The 19,348-nt window shown below is 40.6% G+C and overlaps 2 pseudogenes; both read right to left on the reverse strand.

Moving 5' to 3' along the window:
• Window positions 1–354: 354 nt before the first annotated feature.
• On the reverse strand, window positions 355–4,290 carry LOC109475957 (annotated as a pseudogene).
• A 769-nt stretch (window positions 4,291–5,059) lies between these two features.
• LOC109475958 lies at window positions 5,060–8,091 on the reverse strand (annotated as a pseudogene).
• Window positions 8,092–19,348: the final 11,257 nt, after the last annotated feature.

Raw genomic sequence — 19,348 nt, forward strand, 5'->3', positions numbered from 1 at the left:
TTCAACTGCTTCGCTGACCCGGTCTCTTGCATTAGAGGCGTTGGCCTTCTGGGCCCATTTCTCCTGCACATCATCTGCCTTGGCCTTCAGTTTTTTCGTTCTGTCAAAAAATGAACTATCCCTGTGTTTTCTTCTATCCGCGCTAAATCCCACGAGTCACAATATTGGTAACAACACATTTTAGTAGCATGAATCTTTTAAAAAATATAATTATTTCCCTGCTGTTCACACACCCAGCAGGCATGCAGGAGAGCATCCGAGTTGGTTGTGTGGTACATCTTGTTGCCCCGGGTATGTCAGTGGGACAGGAGAGGACCTCTCCTTTTATCACGGATTTTTCCTTCCGGTATCTATCATACATGACGGCACCCTGCTCCAACAGCAAGAACTTATCCACCAGCTTTCACAGAAAGGATAAAAGTCTGAGGGGCTCCTGGGTCCTGAAAGGGCCATAAAATCACCATACTTATATTTATCATTTCCATTTGTCTAATATTACTACATACTATACTGATGATACTGATTTCAGTTCCTTATACATATAGTAATTCAGAAAATGAAAGCTGAGTTAACAGGTTGAATATGGACAAGTTTTCCTTGTTAATATGCTGTGCGTAACCCACATGATGAAATTATTTACTGATGCACATCATGTGATAGAAGATTTATTCGTTGGTCTGTTTGTACCAGATAGATAAACAGAGAGGTATGGGGGGGGGGGTTGTTGAGACTGCATAAACAACAGAAATTCATTACAACTTACAAAATTGTAATCTCATACATCAAACTGATTTGCTAGTATGAACACAAAGCTTCCGTTGACTTGCCAACCATTTTTGATATATCAATTTGTATCAATATAAAAGTGTACTTTTGCAAGAGAACAGAGAATATAATGTCAACGGAGAAGCCTAAAAATCCTGTTAAGTCACCTTAGTCGTACGATACAGTGTGCATAGTCAAAATAGAACCTTTCTAGTGTTTTCTATCCCACAGCTTGAGATGGTTTTCTTTTGATCCACTGCCACATTTTGTCGTACTTGAAGAATACGTTAATGACAACTGATTATGTTCTGGTTTGCTTATAGTAAGTGATAAATAAGTGCATGCCAGGTTTAATCTATAATAGTAGTAGTAAGCTATACGATGCAAGGTACATAATTCTATTTATGACAAGATATATCATAACTCACATTTTGCTGTCTCCTTTGACATGTCGTTTGGTCGGAACTCTCGCCAAAAACCAGAATGAGCTTTTTACAGTATTTCTTTTGGTAATCGAGGTTATCTAACTTGAAAGTGCCTGGTTCTGCGTCCCGTTCCAGTAACCACCCGGTCAGCGCCCATGTTCCTTCTAACGTTTTACAAAGTTTTTCCATCCAATTTGCGTATGTCTTGTCGCCCAGAATGCAGAAGTCTTTCAGGAACTGTCTGGCTGTGCAGCCTTCTTCACATTCCTTCTGCAAGTTGTCTGAAAATGGGTAGTATAAAATCCGTTACGTATGCTGGTAGGTATGTTACATGTATATGAATTTCAGCTTGAAGAATTTAATCTCACCATGCATGTCAAGCATACCAACAGTACTGAATTGGTAAGACAGGCAAACGTCAGCAAAAAAATACGTCCGCATTCTATATTGTTGGGGACTTTATCTCTGCTTCACGTAGTAAATTCTAATCATATTTTGGCTTGATTGATTAATTGATTGAAGACGATATTCTGTTGCATTGTACAAGATTTAGTACACACGAAAGGCTATACTCTGCATTTTTCTGATATTGTTTGAGCATGGAAGATTTTTCTACCTCCATGGTTTTAGATAGCTAGTAGATAGTCATACCTGTAAGAGGGGTTTGTAGTGTCATGGGTTCACTGATCCTTCCCTGTTGTCCACCAAAGATGCCTCTGACCTGGAAACTGAACTCTGTGTCCGGTTTGACGTTGTCGATGAAGGTTCTCTACCGTCCTTCATGGTCCTGTTGAATGGTCCTGTTTGTCCACACCTTCCCGTCATACAACTCGCAGGTGTCTGGCTGGCGGCCATGTTGGAAACGCCATTCCAGTGTGATAGTGCTGGTTGTTGGTACACATCCCAGTAAGGAGAATGTCGGTGTTGTCTCGACTGTTGTAGGGTACACACAGACATATTACTACATATGTGTAATCACTAAAACCCCACATTTCGGAGTTTTGCTCATGTTTTCAACACCAAATATCAGTTTCTTTCAAACGTTACATGTTCCTGTCATAGTACATGTAGTATTTCATAATGAGTAATAAGAACCAAATAGAGGTCATAGTCACATATACATTAACCTCCTTGAAAGAACAAGATATTAATTTTCATTTATGACTTGAATAACAGAACTTACGTCTTAGGAGTTGATCATTTATTGGAAGTAAATGTTTCATATACAACTCTTTATCGCCACTTTCTTATCCTATCATAGGAGCCAAACGTTTGTCAAGGAAGCATTGTCACTACATACATAATGTACGGTTTTTATATGCCAATATACCATTACCAGGAAAAACGTTACTTACTGTCAGGATCATTTGGTGCATAGGCCATTCCTTCGTCCCTAGCCCTCACAGGAATAACAAGGTCATTGTCATTGTTCTGTTGCTGGTCATGGTTTTCAATTTCATGTTGCTGTACTGGTATTGGTGGGTGCTGATTTATCTCGACATTTTCGACACGCACATCTTGGTTGGCTTCGGCAGTGAGTAACGGTGCATATGGTGGTGAGCCTACGGGTTCTGTATCGTGCTGGGCACGCGTCAAACGTGAACGGCGTTTGTAACAGAATATTGCAGTAGCCACTATGGCTATCAAGGCTGCTGCACTTGGTGTTATAGCAACTATCAGTGCTGTTTGAAGTGACAGACCTTGCCTTTGTTTACACACGAATTTGTCCTCGTCAATGTCTGCGGTGTAGTTGCCGTGTAATTCTTCTGGAGTGTCACATTGTACAAGTTGTGAAGACAAGGAATAATTCTTAGTCCATCTCTCTCTTCATCTATACCAAGTTACAGTCACAGTTCCATGGGTTGTCGAAGAGGGACACATAGTTCATCCGTGTGGCAGCCTTGCCGAATGTGTTTGGCGACAAAGTAGTCAACTCATTGTCGTAAAGCTGGAGTTGCATCAGCTTCGGAAAGTCTTCAAATGTTCCCCGTATGGTCTTGATTTTGTTGCTGGAAACGTCCAAACCTTCAAGGCGAGAAAGGGCCTTAATACTTTCCAAGTCAAGGATCTCTATATCATTGTTCCGTAGGTTCAGTTGCACGGTGTCCTCTGGTAGTCCTTCGGGTATGGTCTTCAGGTTATACCCGATGCAAGATACGTCCTGGCCGCCCACATCGGGCGTACAGTCGCAGACCTCGGGACAGTGATCTTCAGTGGTCTTGACTGCACCCATTGTTACTACTAGGGCGAGCAGTAAAACGTAGAAACGAGCTAACGTCTTTGACCTTCTGGACGCCATTTTGTTTTCCAGGGTTCAGTTGCACGGTTCAGAAATTTTCAGGTAGTGCGCGTTTTCTTCACACAATGTTCGTTGAGTCGAAGCTTCACAAGCCAAGCTTCTGTGTAGGTAGACTGGGAAAACCCGCTGTCTTAAGTTTCTAAAGATAGAAACCAAAATGGACAACAATGAGTCATCGCCATTAGCGACGTTAAGTGCATAATGTGACTTCCTCTTTTTATGTAACGTTACACCACTTAATTGTTTTGGTCCTACTATAGAATAGACTGATAACTTCAAGACACGTACAACGACTTACAAAATGTACAATGATTTGCAGCATCTTTTTGAGGGGAATATGGCTACTCTTTATCAAAATATATCTATTTGATAAGTACTAATTATGGAGTACGACCAAAATGGCCGACCTGACCTACGTTACAAAATAAACTGTATATCCATATTATAGACAATTCAACGTTCCTTGTCCAAGTATACTTTAATTTGCGTACATTTACTGATGTCAAACGTCGACGTCTGTTAGCCAGATGTTAACTAATGTTTTCCACAACCGATTACGATGTTATTTTCCGTAAACTACATACCTGTTGTTTAGATCTGCCTTTGCCAGTCCTGGTGTACGTGTTGACAGACTGCCTCTAAGACTCACAAGGGTACCATATCAGACGTGTGTACTTGCTACAGTCCTTCACCAACTATTCCACTTGTAGCGCGAGCAATCTTAAGAAGCTGTGCATTTAAGGCTCCCTTCTGGTTTCTATCTGCCGTCTCACTGTTATCACATGACACTTTGATGGTGGAAATCAGTGACCCTGGATTTATCCATGTTTGCTGTGGTGCACGTGGGTTAAATGTGGTATTTTGTGTTTCAATTTCTACATAAAAAAGTATATGAAAATAGTTACTGCTTTTGATAACAATTTTTAAGTATGCATTTGTTGTATTTGCATCGTATTTGTGCCTTAACTGATTGACACACATCATCTCAACCTACCTGTTGACATCATGGTTTCTTCCAGAAGATCTATTGCCAGGTGTGTGCGGTATTGTGTACACAGAGTACAGTTGACTGCACATGAATAACAGGCTGTTAGTGCGGGGAAAGTCATACTTATCAGTGGTGCACTGGCTGAAGGAGAGGGGTGGGGGTGTATACAAACTGGTACTATATACAGAACGTAGTACTACATGATTGCCGTAATTGCATGGATAGTCCTCAATATTAAAGCCCAATTCAATAATTCACACACTCGTTTTTAAACCTATTTTACAGTAAAGCAGTTTATTTATTGAATTTCTTTTCTTAAGGGAAGCAATATATTCATGAAGATACATTTTGTCAAATACAACAATACAACACATATTGATACATGACAGAATAGACGGCATGTGATCTAGACAATTTTAAGTTCAATGGTCTGTTTACGACAATATATAAACAATATTCTATTATAATGATGCAATACATTTCAGATATATTTTCTCGGTTGCTGTAATTTTCAGTAAGTAATAATAATAAACATATTGGCCACCTGGTAGTACCGTAGAGCTGATAAGAATATGATATTTCTGATATTATATCATACGTAGAAATGCCGCAGCAATGTATCTAACTCATATCGTCATCACAACAAACTAGAAGTAGTGATTCTTTGCATGTTAGTGTGCACTTTTGTTCATGCCACTAGAAGACTATTCCTAGTTAGCTTCAACGTCAGCAGACAACTTGACCGCGCCCCAAAACGTCGTGTCCTCGTCTGTTATGATATCGCATTTTTTACACTGCACGTAGACGACTAGCCTGTCTCCCGCCTCCAAGTCCAGCACTCCGGCGGTGTAGCACGTGTGCCTTGGGGGACTGCCGATCATCGTTGATACGCAGGTCAACTGTGGGTCCTCAAACTTGTTGATGGAATATGTGATCTGGTCATTCTTCTCTGCTTTGTCGAAGTCAATCTGTAAAACACATTCAGTTGTAAATTATCAGCCCCTACTACAGGTTAATATGTCATCATAGACTACCTTAGAAATTAAAAAAGTTGTAGAAAGTGGTATACATACCTGTGCGTAGACAAAGTACTTTCCCGGCTCTGTTATCTCTAACTGTCCATCCTTAAGACCAAACCTTCCTTCTGGAATGTCCCGCCAATGTTTAAACGGGCCTAAGGACAAAAAGAATGTGTCAGTCCTAGAAGAGTACGCCTTTAGGCCATACGTTTGTATTCATCTATTTTGTATCACGTCATCATTTTACCAATTACTCGTCTATCATGAGCTTCTAGAATATTCCGAATCCGTTTGGTCACAAGACTACAATTTTTATTTTTCATTTATTGAAACAACAAAGTACAAGACATGGTACAAGACACAGAGGTGGAAACTCTAGCCGAAGCTAATATTAATCACACCCCTGACATAGAATACAAATTACAGGTATGACAATGACGAAACAACAAATGAGCGTTCGTATATACAAGACTATCGGCGATATAAATCATTCGACAACTGTAAATCGTTGGGTATTCAGTATAAAGGTTTGAGTAAGAATCAGAATTTTTTTTAACATCAAGACGTAAAAGGGGCGAACCCTCGGTGAAAGATTAATACTGGCTTGGTCAGACAAGTTGCGCAAGTCAAAAGTAGAGTCTACTAGGCTCTGTAGGTTGCTGAGAAGGGTCACTCTATGCAAGTTGTATACAGGGCAGTGCAAAAGGAAATGTACAATGTCTTCACATTTAGACCCACAGGTACAGGCAGAGCTAAGAACTAAATTTAAGACTACAATTTAAGACTACAATTCAGGAATTAAACAAACGGTTCCACCTACCGGTCGACATTTGTACTGCACCAGCTGATCCTGTCGTATCTTTCATGAATTCAAACAGTTGGAAAAGTACGTTAGTTGCAAAAGTGTGACGTAAATATAACATTTCAGTGTCAAAATGAGTTATACGTAATGGAGGGCAGTACAGGAAAGCACGCAAGGTATGTAGCGTTAACTGACCTGTCTTGGCTGGAATGTGCACTGACAACAAGGATACCTGAAAAAAATGTCCTTGTTACCTCCATGAAATGTCATTGAGGTTATATTTTGGTATGGTTTTTCAATGCTAGATTATGAAAAATGGGTAAATCATAGTTTTAACTTGATGTGAGCTGAAGAGGAAGATGAAATTCGACTCAAAGACTTACCATTCCTGAATTCTTCCCATGTCGTATCTTTCTCATCTTTTGCCACATGTCTACAGCAAAGAAAAATAAAAAAAGTGTTTAGCAGCAATGTATATATAATTCTTAAATTAGCAGAGATAGTATCATGCCATCCAACTACACTACACTACACTACACATTGTGCTAGAAAAATGACTTCTATATGGCAGATTATATAACATGAACTCACTGTGTTGGCAGTACTTTCCAGCCTTTGGTGCAAACACAGCTATACCCATCCCTCCTAGTAGTACGGCAGGTGGCGTTGTTCTGGCACAGATGTGTCTCACACTGATCCATACCTGCGTGTCAAGCATTAGATTGGAAACTAGCATGAGCGCAATTTGATTTAACTTCCATGAAATGTCTCTACATCTAACTTCTTAGACAACTCCTCTAAGCGTGCTCGTCTGGGGCTTACGTCTTTTAAGACATGAGGTTCAAGACTTACCGCAGTTTTCTTCATCCGATCCGTCTCCACAGTCGTCTTCCTTGTCGCACACAAAAGCAGAGTTCACGCAGTTTTTATTCCTGCACTGCATCTCGTATGACTCACAACCGCCTGTAATGTACAATACAAGGGTGTCTGCAAATTGTGCATACAGGATGCTTTCGTTTTCGTCTTTGTTTGGAAGGACTCGTGTACATTTCTCTCAAGAGGAAGAACGCACAAACACAAATTCCATCGATACAATACAAGTTAATAAACGATACTGTATATGACTTTCATGTCAAATGCCTATCAACTGTGTGACATATGCGATACATTCTACATATAAAAGAGATAGTTACCAGACGTCTTTTCCTTGAACTCACTTCGGCGAGTCCGTCCCATGAAATGCTGAGTTTGTGAATAGAATGAACATAAGATATTGTCAATGTCAATACATCATCACAATAGCTATATCTATACATCCATATGCTGAATGTATAAGGTAAAGGTACTGCGTACATGCTACAGTGTGCAAGTCACAAGTCGAAGATCTAGAAAGATCTTACACTTTACCATAGAATGAGGAATAGGACTTTCTATTACGTCACCTCTCAAACGAATGGCACAGGCTTTCTGTAATGTCTTCTCTGTGGTAACAACCAATATATCATTCTAAAACGTCACCTGGCTCTTGGTGGAGTCTTGCAAATCCTTGTTTCCTTGCCCCTCGGCACCCCTGCCTTCCCCTGACTCGACTCTTCGTGACAGGTCTGCAATGGCCGCGGTCAGTTGAACGTAAACAAGAACGATCGCCACAAGCAGACATGCTAACAGAAAAACAAGTCCAGCCAAGAAGATCTGCAGAGCTTTCTTATCCACAGACAGCTTCTCGTTTTCACACTCTGCGTTACCGTTGTGTTTAGCCATATTGTTGTCTATTGTTGTCATGCAAGATAACAGTTTAACCACCGTGTGGACTGTAGGCTTATAAACAGCACTGCACTGAGCTGAGCTGAGCTGAAACTGCACGGTGCTGTAGTACTTAGAACGAAAGGTGATGTACGGGTCACGGCAGATTTGCCTTAGGCAACCGCCAGTGGTTTGTCTCCTTTGTTAGAAAGCGTTACCGCAGAGTTATCCCTGTCACGGGAATCAAGCTGTTCTGTCAGGCAATCACTTGTTATATACACAAAACACGTCTGACGGTGAGTCATTAAACGAACCGTGTGAACTGAGTTACGGGGAAGGTCATAGTGGACCGAGCAGACCTTCCAATTTTCGTTGCAACCAAGATGAATCATTGGGAAATTTCTCAGTCTTCTTTAATTTAGAGCACATTGGGACTTTCCCGGCGTAGCTGCGCAGAAAGATTGCGCTGTTGATTGTATGTGTGTTTGTGTGTGTGTGCGTGTGTGTGTCTTTTCTCGGTTGAGAGTTTGAATCCCGCCCAACAACTCCCGCCCACTTGTATGATAAGAAGGGGAAACGTAATCCTCAGTTGAGATGTTTGGTACAAGAATATCCTTTATTTTTCTGCAGAAAATCTGTTAATTTACAACAAAGAACAGTTACAACAAACAACAATCCATGTTATCATAAGTCAGGTCAACTGCAAAGGATTTTGCCCGCATGTAAAGTGTACATGCAGATTCTAATGTAGGACAAGTAGTACTAGTGATGGAAAAGTAATCTGTTTACAACTATACGTCCAGAGCAAACAGAGTCTAAGTTTTACAACCTATGTTTTCTTTCTTCACATCATACCAACCAACACGTCAAGATTTATACCTAAAACGATTGTCTTGAAAATCATTAACAAGCAACATTCCCAAAATCATTAACAAGCAGGAAAAGTTTTCTCTCAACATAGATTACCACAGTCTATACTTGTTCAGTTTCAAACTGCATTCTCACTCAAAAAATCCATACATATAGTATAAGTGACAGTATGACGGCACTGGGGATTCTTGCAATGAAAATGCATTGGTTTTTTAATCAATTAATGACCCAAAATATTATAGAATCATCTAGCGTACGCCCCTAAGTCAATACGTACTTGTCAGTTCGGCACGTCAAAGTGATAGAAATATGCATTTGATAAATATGCCAACAGTGCAATGCAAAATTCCATACATCCATTACTCGTGGGACACATCTTTCCGCTTCAATAAGTAACTTCTCTTCTCAAAGTTAATTTCGTAAAACAAAAACATGCACTGAGAATGTCTCAACTGGCATGGTAGGCAAGAGCCCACAAGATACAAAAGTCAACATTTCAAGCGAGGAAAACTATATACCAAATGTTTACGCACTTTTTACATTATAAACACACACCATTTTTACTGTTGTTTACACCAAACGTTACGTAGCTCTTGAAGTGCAAAGATCTTGATTAGGTCGATTGGTACAAGTCTCCAGATTGGTTGGGTGGGATAAGGCATCTCAGAAAAGATTTTGGTTCCATCCCGGCCGCTGAAATGTAGAGACAGGTCGTTAGATCATTTGTCTTTATCAATGTTCTCTAGGGTTTCACAAACTGAAAATACTAATCCACGATAATGTACAGAAAAATTTAGATTCAAGGTTTCAAATCTTATACCCCAGTAAACTAGTAATATTCAAGCTGTAAAGAAAAAAAAGTATGAAGGAACATCAAGTTACACACTCAGATCTTGCTCTTACTATACACAGGGCTTTTGTGTAAATGACCTTGCTTCATAGTGTAGATTATTACTTCACTGTGCCTTATTCATGTTTGTCAGCTTATAGATACTTCTTATTGGAGTAAAATGAATCTCTGCTTTTTCACATAAATTTGATCAATTCAGGGTATGAGGATGACATGATATTCAAGACTTATATGCACAATTTTCTTTCCTACTCAATGAGACCTGTTGTTAAAAGAACAACATTACCAGAACATATATAAAGGGAACGACCTCGAATACGCCAGACTAACACGTATGAACCCTTGCACATATCTGTATGTAGAAAGACTTTTATTATAACTTACGGACAGGATTTCCAGCATTTGCATCATCGCTTGCGGGGATGGGAAGCGGTAGAGGCCCCTGACGGCGCCGGCGAATACAGTAACCCGCAACTGCAACAGTCACGAAAACACCCATTATTCCCGCAAAGACGGATATCATGATGATGTACTTTTGTTGCAGACCTGGTCCTTCTTTTCTTTTGCATACGAGTTTGTCCACGTCTTGGTCGTAAATGAATTTTCCGTGCAACTCTTCCGGGGTCTCACATTTTATATCTCGTGCATAAAAGGGAGAACTCTCAGATTCCATTTCTATGACCATCTATTTCATGTCGCAGTCGCATCTCCATGAGTTATTGTACAGGGACATGTACGTTATCCACACCAAACTTCTTCCGAATGTTCCTTCTGACAAAGTTTCCAACTCATTGTTGCTGAGGTGGACACTTGTCAGGTTCGAGGAGTATTCAAACGATACCCCGTGTGGTCTTGATTTTGTTCTTGGAGATGTCCAAACCTTCCAGGTGATGCAGGTTCTTCAAGCTGTCCAGATCAAGGGTCTCCAGATCATTGTCTCTTAAGTTCAGTTCTGTGGTACCCAGTGGTAGTCCTTCTGGCAGACTCTTGAGGCTCTGTCCTATACAAAGTACGGTCTGTCCATCACATTCGCAGGTGTCAGGGCAGTGAGCCACAGTGTTCGGAATGGTAGCAGTAGCTAGGCCTATGGCAAGAGCGATGAGAACCCTCATTTTGCAGTTGTGTGACTTCTAGAAAGATAAAGAAGACAAATTCAAGAAACAATATTCCATCTAGATGATATTACCCATGAGGTCTATAATCCTGTACTTTACAAACATGAATTGCAGTGAGAATTGAAGGTTTCGCCCATGGCCCAAGAAACATAAACCCTAGCACAGACCACTATTGCGCGCGCGCACTCAACTGCGCAATATCCGCGTCAAACTAGACGAGGTCAGCGGGGCCGGCCGATCGTATCCAAGATGGCGGCATGCTTTGTGGCGTGTTTTGCATGTACGATTGTTTCGGGAGTTTGCTTCATTTGTTCGATCCCACAAGTACAGGGGATGCTAGAAATCGACTGTGGCAAAATGGAGACTATCTAAATACTTACCCGGTATTTCATTTTTGGAATCGTTATCGGAGACTGGAAAAAAATTGATGTGTTTGTGATTGTTTACGCCGGCTAGGGAGGGGAGGGGGTCACGAACTCGTACGAACACCACATGTTCACGCGAAAATATTTCATTTGTGAATATTATTTTTGCGTTTCTGTAATGGACACATCTTCTGATAAAACTGAGTGAGAACGTTGTTTTCGCGGAATGTTGACCATTCTTATGTTAAACTTCAGAGATACACAACAAGCGTATAATTTACTGTTTGATAACAACAAAATATTCCCCTGACCCTTGCCATGTTAATTTTGTTGTTACTTTGTAGAATACAGCTTGATAAGATTATTCAAGCCCCTTACGAATAATTTTTTGTTTATTCAAAAAGTTTGGTTGAGGTCACAAGTTGTTTACCAACATAAAGGGATTTAGGTATAATGATAATCAGTGGTCACAATATTGATGTTTAGATCGAATCATAGTCTTGTACAGTTAGGACATTTTTATACATTTATTACCAGCCTATGTTACTTGTCAAATTTTCTATGGTATCCCTGACTGTTCTTTCTTACTAGCTTGAAGAGTGTCATCAGCTGAGACTGAGAGAGTCAGGGTTTGCAGACCCAGGGATTGAAAACATGGTTTCAGATGCAGCAATTTGAGCAAAGAATTTTCAGAAAAATCCCACAATAGTCAAAAGAAGGCCCCCAGCTACATTTGTACTTTGTAATTTCAGCTGAAAAATATGAAGAATGTAATTTCAAAATACAGTTACAATACCTTGTATCCACATGACAGCAAACATGTCCTAGATAAATTGTGTCCTCTTGTCAATTCTCTGGCAGTTTACTAATGGTACTGAGTGACTTGCCTTCTGCTTAGAATATGTTGTCTGTTTCACACATACATGTAAGCTCCAGTCACTGCATGTGTACAAATGCCATCTCAGAAAATTTCCAACTTTAAATTCTTACAAAACTTACACAGAATACAATTGTTATTGCAAAAGAATTCAGAGTTTTGGAGGCATTTGCTTATGATATGATATACAGATATAGTTCCTGCAAAGTTATGCTTCAGTCACTACTTGTAAAAAAATAATAATTCAACTCTTGAGGTCAATACTCCAACAATAACTCTACACTGGATTCCACATAGTGAACGAGTCTGTTATTTGAATGCAAAGTGGTAAGTTGCAGTGCAAGGCTTTGTGGAGGAATCTGTGTCACCTGACAGGGTGAATGTGAACAGGTATACAAAATGTACATATAGTCTGCATGCATGCAATGAATCCAGTCTTGTTTAACCTACACTCTGTACACAGCTATCCCTAAACTTGTTAGAGAGTCATATACAACAGTAATAGCTAAATGGTACATAATTTACAGACCTGGCAAAACAGACAGACAGGTAAATATCATCATACGGTAAAAGTCTGATTAATGATTTATTTATTTGATATCAAATACTTAGTATTGGTTGGAATAAACATTATACTCTGCAACGAAAAGATAATGTAGACTTCTCCATACATAGCATTTATCAAATACTATGCCAACCATTGACATTATTTACAAAGGTAAGACAATAATAATAGAATTACAGCGGCATTAGCCATTAATATAGAGTGTTGTACAACAATACATCTGATCAAATACAGAGTAGATTAAGATACATTTGTAGTAAAGAGTTGCAAAAGATCAAGGAGGATAGTGCGGTGGAGGAATCTCACAGGATTGGTTCAAGCTGAGCTCATGATTAAGTAAGTGATGATCCTTTACTATGAGTATCAGTGCATCTATCAACTGAAATCAAATATTGTTTCAACAGTTCTGTGCACACATCACTTCTATATCCAAACTTGTACACATTATAGTGATATACATAATGCATCATGATGTATAATCAAGAATAAGTGCACACGGTTAAGTTTTACTAACTTATGGACAATATGTTTCCATTCATTTTAAAATGACTTATGGAAAGCATATTAACATTATATAATGTATGCGGTATCATAAGCTGTCGATAAACCTGTATTTATAAGTTATGCAGTGTCCAGCTCTGTTGGTTGCTCAAGAAATAATTCCTTTGCTTGGAACATAGAAATACATCCTTGTGTTGCCAGCATGAGGCACAGACAGCTATCACAACAGCCCTCACAATGTCTCTCTGGTGAAGGTTCTGAAGATGTAAGGTAAGGAAGGACTGACAAAAGTCTTGCAATACCCAGTCTGTGGAGCATACGAGAAATGAAAAACTCTAATTAGGAATTACAACAGTTGGAATACATTCAGATAAAAACGTGTGGATATTACATATTATTGTATAGTTTGATATTTACAAATTATTATATCACACAAAAAATAATGCTACACACAAAAAACACAAAGTTAAGAATTCTGGACAATGGTTAATGTAAGTTTATTTCCAAGTTCAAAGCCTCGTCTTGATATAAAATCCCCAAATCTATCGCCCGAACATACACATTATTTTGCTTACGGTAAGTATCGCCCCCCTCCCCCTCCTTGCGCAGCAAAAGTCAACAAAAAATTTTGCAATTCTGAGCATAGCAACGAAGAAAACTACATTCCTGTACACGTTTCCTTACTCCTGGGGATCCCAATAGTAAGTGGGGACACGTGTAGCAGAGGTAAGATCACTCGTAGGACACAGTTTTAGTACCGGTAGCTTCGAATTCCGATCGGCTCCGTTCACTGGCGCGACGTTAAACTTTTGCTTGTAACATGACAACGGTGTGTATTTGGCATAATTGTGTTTATTTTCTTAAAAGTACTACTGGTGCTGATAATAATCAGAAATAGGCGTTTTATTCTGTCAGCAGTTCTTTAAGGTTACAAGCAGCAACCGGTTTTTACCTGGGCATGCTTTGCCTAGCCTCAAAGTCTTCTGTATCGCTAACTGTTCAATACCGAGTTCCCTAGCGACATTCTTTACAAAGACTGAGTCATGATCATCACATGGCGATTCCGGGACATTATGCAAGATAACGTTGCTTTTCCTTCGTACAACTTCTATGTAGTCCTCTACTGTTGCATTACTTGTCTCCCTTCTTGCACTAGTTGCAGTACTGGTCTCCCTTCTTACACTGCTAATGAATTCTCCTACCATAGTAGATACTGCTTCATCCTCCACGCCCATGTTGCCCTCCAGAGACACAGAATTCTCTTCCCTCACAAGCTCTACCCTTGGTTCCAAAGTGCTAGTTTTACTGGTACTGTCCCCGCCTAGCATTTCATCTAACTTCCTTGTAACGTCCCTTAAAGTATCTGCTACTGATTCCATTATCATATCTTTCTCCTTGGCTCTATTCTGCCCTGTCATAGTATCCAAACCACTCATAATACATGCCGCACAAATGTAGTCTAAACCATTCTTGGCAAGAAAGGGACAAGTATCGTCGGAAAGTTTGGCACAAGAGCAGTGCCACCACGACCCGCAAGAGTCTTCAATAGATCCATTGCCCTCCCTCGACGTGCTCCCTGCCACAGTTACAATTTTCACTACTGTCAATAAGGTCACTGTTACTCTCTGCTCCTGGTTCGTTTCCCTCCGGAGTATCAGAAATAGAAGCTTGCTTACCTCGTACAGGTCCTGGTTTAGGTGCTCACTTGTCATGTTTCCCACCTGGTTTACTTGTTTGGACTTTTTGCTTATCCTGACAGGCTCTGTGGCCTGAATTTCCCCTTTGCTGCTCGCATGGTAATGCCGTTTTATTCCTCTGTTGATTTCGACCACCCGATATCGCCGACCCGATTGTGGTCGTATGTCGGGAGGTCGCCCTCCTTCCCTGTAGCCTTGTTGTTGGCATCCTAATGCACGGCGCTTCCTGCCGGGGAAACTGGCTAATTTTTCCTCACTCCAGAAAAGAACTCGCGACAGGAGTTCCCAGCTTGCACTCTCTACCGGTACTGGTAATCCAACTGGCTTTCCTGCCAGAGAAACTATTTCCTACCAAGTTCGCGGGGAGTTTGACTAAAATTTCCAATATGGCGTCGAGCTGGGGACCATGTGGTCCACACCAAAAACCGTAAAAAGCCGATTAAAATGTCCCTAAACTACCTAAAACTCATACAGTAACACTGGAAACTATCGCTAAGCTAAAATCAAACATTCTTAGGCACTAAAAATCCTCCAAATCACTGTTAAAATTTAGCTCGAGACTGGTAAATTGCAGGAGCAAGATGAAACACGTCCTCTCTCTTCACGCATGCGCACACGGTATGTTACCCCGAAGGCCGGTTATAATATACCAGCTATTTCAAGTCATTTAGACCCCGTTCAATTACTAGCATTACTAGACTTATAATCGGTTGAAACCTGATAAATAATTATCAAGTTTCCCCTGGAAATTTAAAACCCAATCCTAATTGTAATATAATAGGCGACAGCAGTGCCTGCAAGGGAACTGTGTCTTATTTGCAAGTGGAACTCCTTAATTTCCTTCTCAAGTGGAAAGGACAGAATGAATACACCACAAGACAGTATTTTTGTTATATAATCACACTTTTAATGTTCACTATTAAATGTAATGTAATATTTACACCACCAATATATTTACAGTCTTTTCTGCACCCTTTCTCCATCCATCTCTCACTTTTCCCTTCACTGACACAATCTCTCACAGTCCTGATTTCTCAAATATCATTTCTGGCACATGCGCCGTGGTTACAAGTGTCCGTCTACGTCCACTCGGCGGCGAGCTTGATAAAGCTAAATATGTAAATATGCGCCACATCCAAATTCTTAATTCCTTCATCTATGTAAACTCTGCGGCGAGCAGGGCCACGCCGTGCTCGTAGAAGCCGTGGTTTGCGCCGGAGCGGCTGCCGGTCGTCTGCAGGTCCACATCCAAATTCTTAATTCGTTCATCTACGTAAACTCTGCGGCGAGCAGGGCCACGCCGTGCTCGTAGAAGCCGTGGTTTGCGCCGGAGCGGCTGCTGGCCGTCTGCAGGTCCACCGTGAAGAGCAGGTCGGCACGGGTCTGGTTCAAGTACACCGGCAAGGTCACCTGTGGGGGGGGGGCNTCTTCTCATCAGGCATAAAACACGCAGCCTATGAGATCTTGTCTTCTTATCAGGCATAAAATACGCAGCCTGTGAGGTCTTGTCTTCTCATCAGGCATAAAACATGCAGGCTATGAGGCCTTCCTTTGACCCATTCCCTACGGGTCTCACAGCGCCATAGCGATATTAGCCAGAACTGCAACATGTACCGTTGGTGCGGTCAAAGACGTTAGGCAAAACTTTAGGGAGACCGTTAAGGCGGTCACAGAGTTAGGCAAAACTTTAGGGACACCGTTGGAGCGGTAACAGAGTTAGGCAAAACTTTAGGGACACCGTCGGGGCGATCACAGAGTTAGGCAGAACTTAAGCGAGACCGTTAAGGTGGTCACAGAGTTAGGCAAAGCTGTGAGACCGTAGGATTTTCTGCACAGAACAATTTCTGCACCTTTCTCTAGTAAGTATTGTGTAGCACTACTTTTGTACCCCGTACGGGGGTTCGCCCCATGAATACTGTGTTGTGCGGTCGGAACCATTTAAATCTCACGAACATGCAAATGAGGTAATTTGTACCATTTAAATCTCACGAACATGCAAATAAGATAATTTTTATGCAGATCACGCCGTGTGGCATTACACATGTCCATAAAACGTGACTCAAATGCTAAGTTATATATTGTGTAGTTTCTTCCGGTTCTTAAGAAGCCACCACGACCAATTCTACCGTGTGGCGGCCCGTCTTCGATGGGTTGGGTTTGGTTCACAAATCTCGGCTTCGCTTCCTTCCCGTACGTAGTGGTCGCTCCATTAGCGCTAGTGCAGCCACATTTGAATGTGTAAAACTTAATGTCTACACTCCCGTTTTGATTCGTTCATCAAAGTAGATTTTACTAAGGTATGACTTTACTAACTGATTGTGGAAGTACTAGTACTTAGTACTGATGTAAACAAGAAACAATATACGCGCTCTGGTTGAGTTCATGGCATTTACATGAAACAAGGTGCTAATAGCCGCAAGTCGGTGACGCGTCAGCAGCCCCATGATTGGTCCCCGCTAGAAATCTACTGGATGTCATATAGTGTACACGGGGGGAGGGGGGGGGGGCTCAAGGTCGATGATCTTCTTCAGCAAAGCATTGTGGGAATGTCTCTGAGAAGTTTCTTTTTTTCTGAACGTCCGAAAAATCTTTTGGTTCACAGTCTAACACTGATTCTTACATTCGTTATTATGGTTTTTAAAACGATAATCCTCTAGTATTTTCTGTTTAACATTTCTTTGTTTAAGCTTAATTCTACGGATTTTTGCCAAAAATGCGCGATACCGGAGCTAAGACAGGGAAATAAAGAGATAAATTAACGGCTGAAGGTGACTTTTAGGGTGTGATGATGGAATAGAACTGGAATGATGCTGCTCTAGACTAAATTTTAAGGGGGAGGGGAGCAACGGACTAATTTAGGCCTACTGCAGACAGAATGAACTGTCTGGGGTAAACATCACAAAGGNTTGTAGATGTACGAACATATAGAGCTAAGGATACATGGTTTGTCAGGTTTCAAACGGAATACGGCATTTTCTGCTTTATCTAAAAGTCTAAAAATGAGGAACTTTTTATTATATAATAGAGAATGCCTCTCTTTTTTATATTATGTACAATCAACTACAAAATAACACTCATTAATTTTGGAAGCCGAGGATTAAGACACATTGTCACACTTTTTTCTGCAATGACTGGATTCTGGAGTAAAGATATCCAAAACATTAAGGAGGCTATATATATCAGAGCACTTCAGCCCTCACTTAATAGAGATGGTGAACGATATAAACTCCCTTGCACTTTTGATCAATTGCTTACGTCACGTATCAGTAAAGTCTCGTGTGAATAAGGTCACGTGTTTGTTTAACAGTAACTCTCGCGAGATCACGTTGTGAAGTGATTGGTCACGTTAAGGTGGCAGAACACAGTAATCATCCGCGACCCCCGGAGGTACGTAGGGTACAGAAAATAGTACGGACGAAATCTTGTAGCGTTTGTATACATTTTAAAATGAAAGGCAGCGAGGCATGAACTTAACCGTATGGTAGTATAATGAGTCGACTTTTCGATCGTATGAGTAGGATTCTTAAGTTTGCTCGTTGAATGTATAAATGCGCCTGTCTTACGCAACTGCCTTCCAGGGTGAGTCGGCTGCAGTTCCGTTGACCCCGATAGAGGGCCAAATAAAAGAGGGCGTCATAATGTTAAAAAACGATAACTTTTTTTTGTTTTCAGTCATTTTGCAGGTTATACCCTAAATTTGAACATATTAGTTGGTCGTGTTCCTAAAGTGCACCCTACTATAATTTTTACTGCGTCCAAGTGAGTCACCTTGGGGGCCTTAACTATAGAAATCCCCATAGGGCGAAAACTGTGTTCTGCCACCTTAATTAGGCTAAAGAGCACTGCCTCTTGTCAGAATGGGGGGGGGGGCGGTCACGAGAGGCGGAAGATTAAAGCTTTCTCCTAACGTGGAGAAGGACATTTCTGATCCGACTTTCTGGACTTTTCTAGCTATCCTGCACACAATCTATAATTCCCTATTATTATAAGTTGTTTATTGCAAATTCCTGCCCGAGGGCTAATTGCATACATTGACAAGAAAATGTGGTGATACATGTATAAGACTATTTGCTGACATGAACTTCTACGTGTACGATATATTTATCGAACCTACTATCTCTACTTAAATCTAATAACGTTGGTATACATACAGGATAAAAAGTAAATATGCAATATGTGAACAGGTAATAGGAACAATGTAACTGCTATTCTAATCTATTCTATCTTATTCAACTATTCTTGTTTATTTATTATTAGTTTTTAATGAATGTGCTTAATTAGGCTAAAGAGCACTGCCTCTTGTCAGAATTGGGGGGGGGGCGGTCACGAGAGGTGGAAGATTAAAGCTTTCTCCTAACATGGAAAAGGACATTTCTGATATGACTTTCTGGACTTTTCTAGCTATCTTGTACACAGTCTACAATTCCCTATTATTAGTTTTTAATGAATGTGCTTAATTAGGCTAAA

This window comes from Branchiostoma belcheri, unplaced genomic scaffold (assembly GCF_001625305.1).
Source record: "Branchiostoma belcheri isolate BF01 breed outbred unplaced genomic scaffold, Haploidv18h27 scaffold359, whole genome shotgun sequence".
In the NCBI taxonomy this organism is placed as follows: Eukaryota; Metazoa; Chordata; class Leptocardii; order Amphioxiformes; family Branchiostomatidae; genus Branchiostoma; species Branchiostoma belcheri.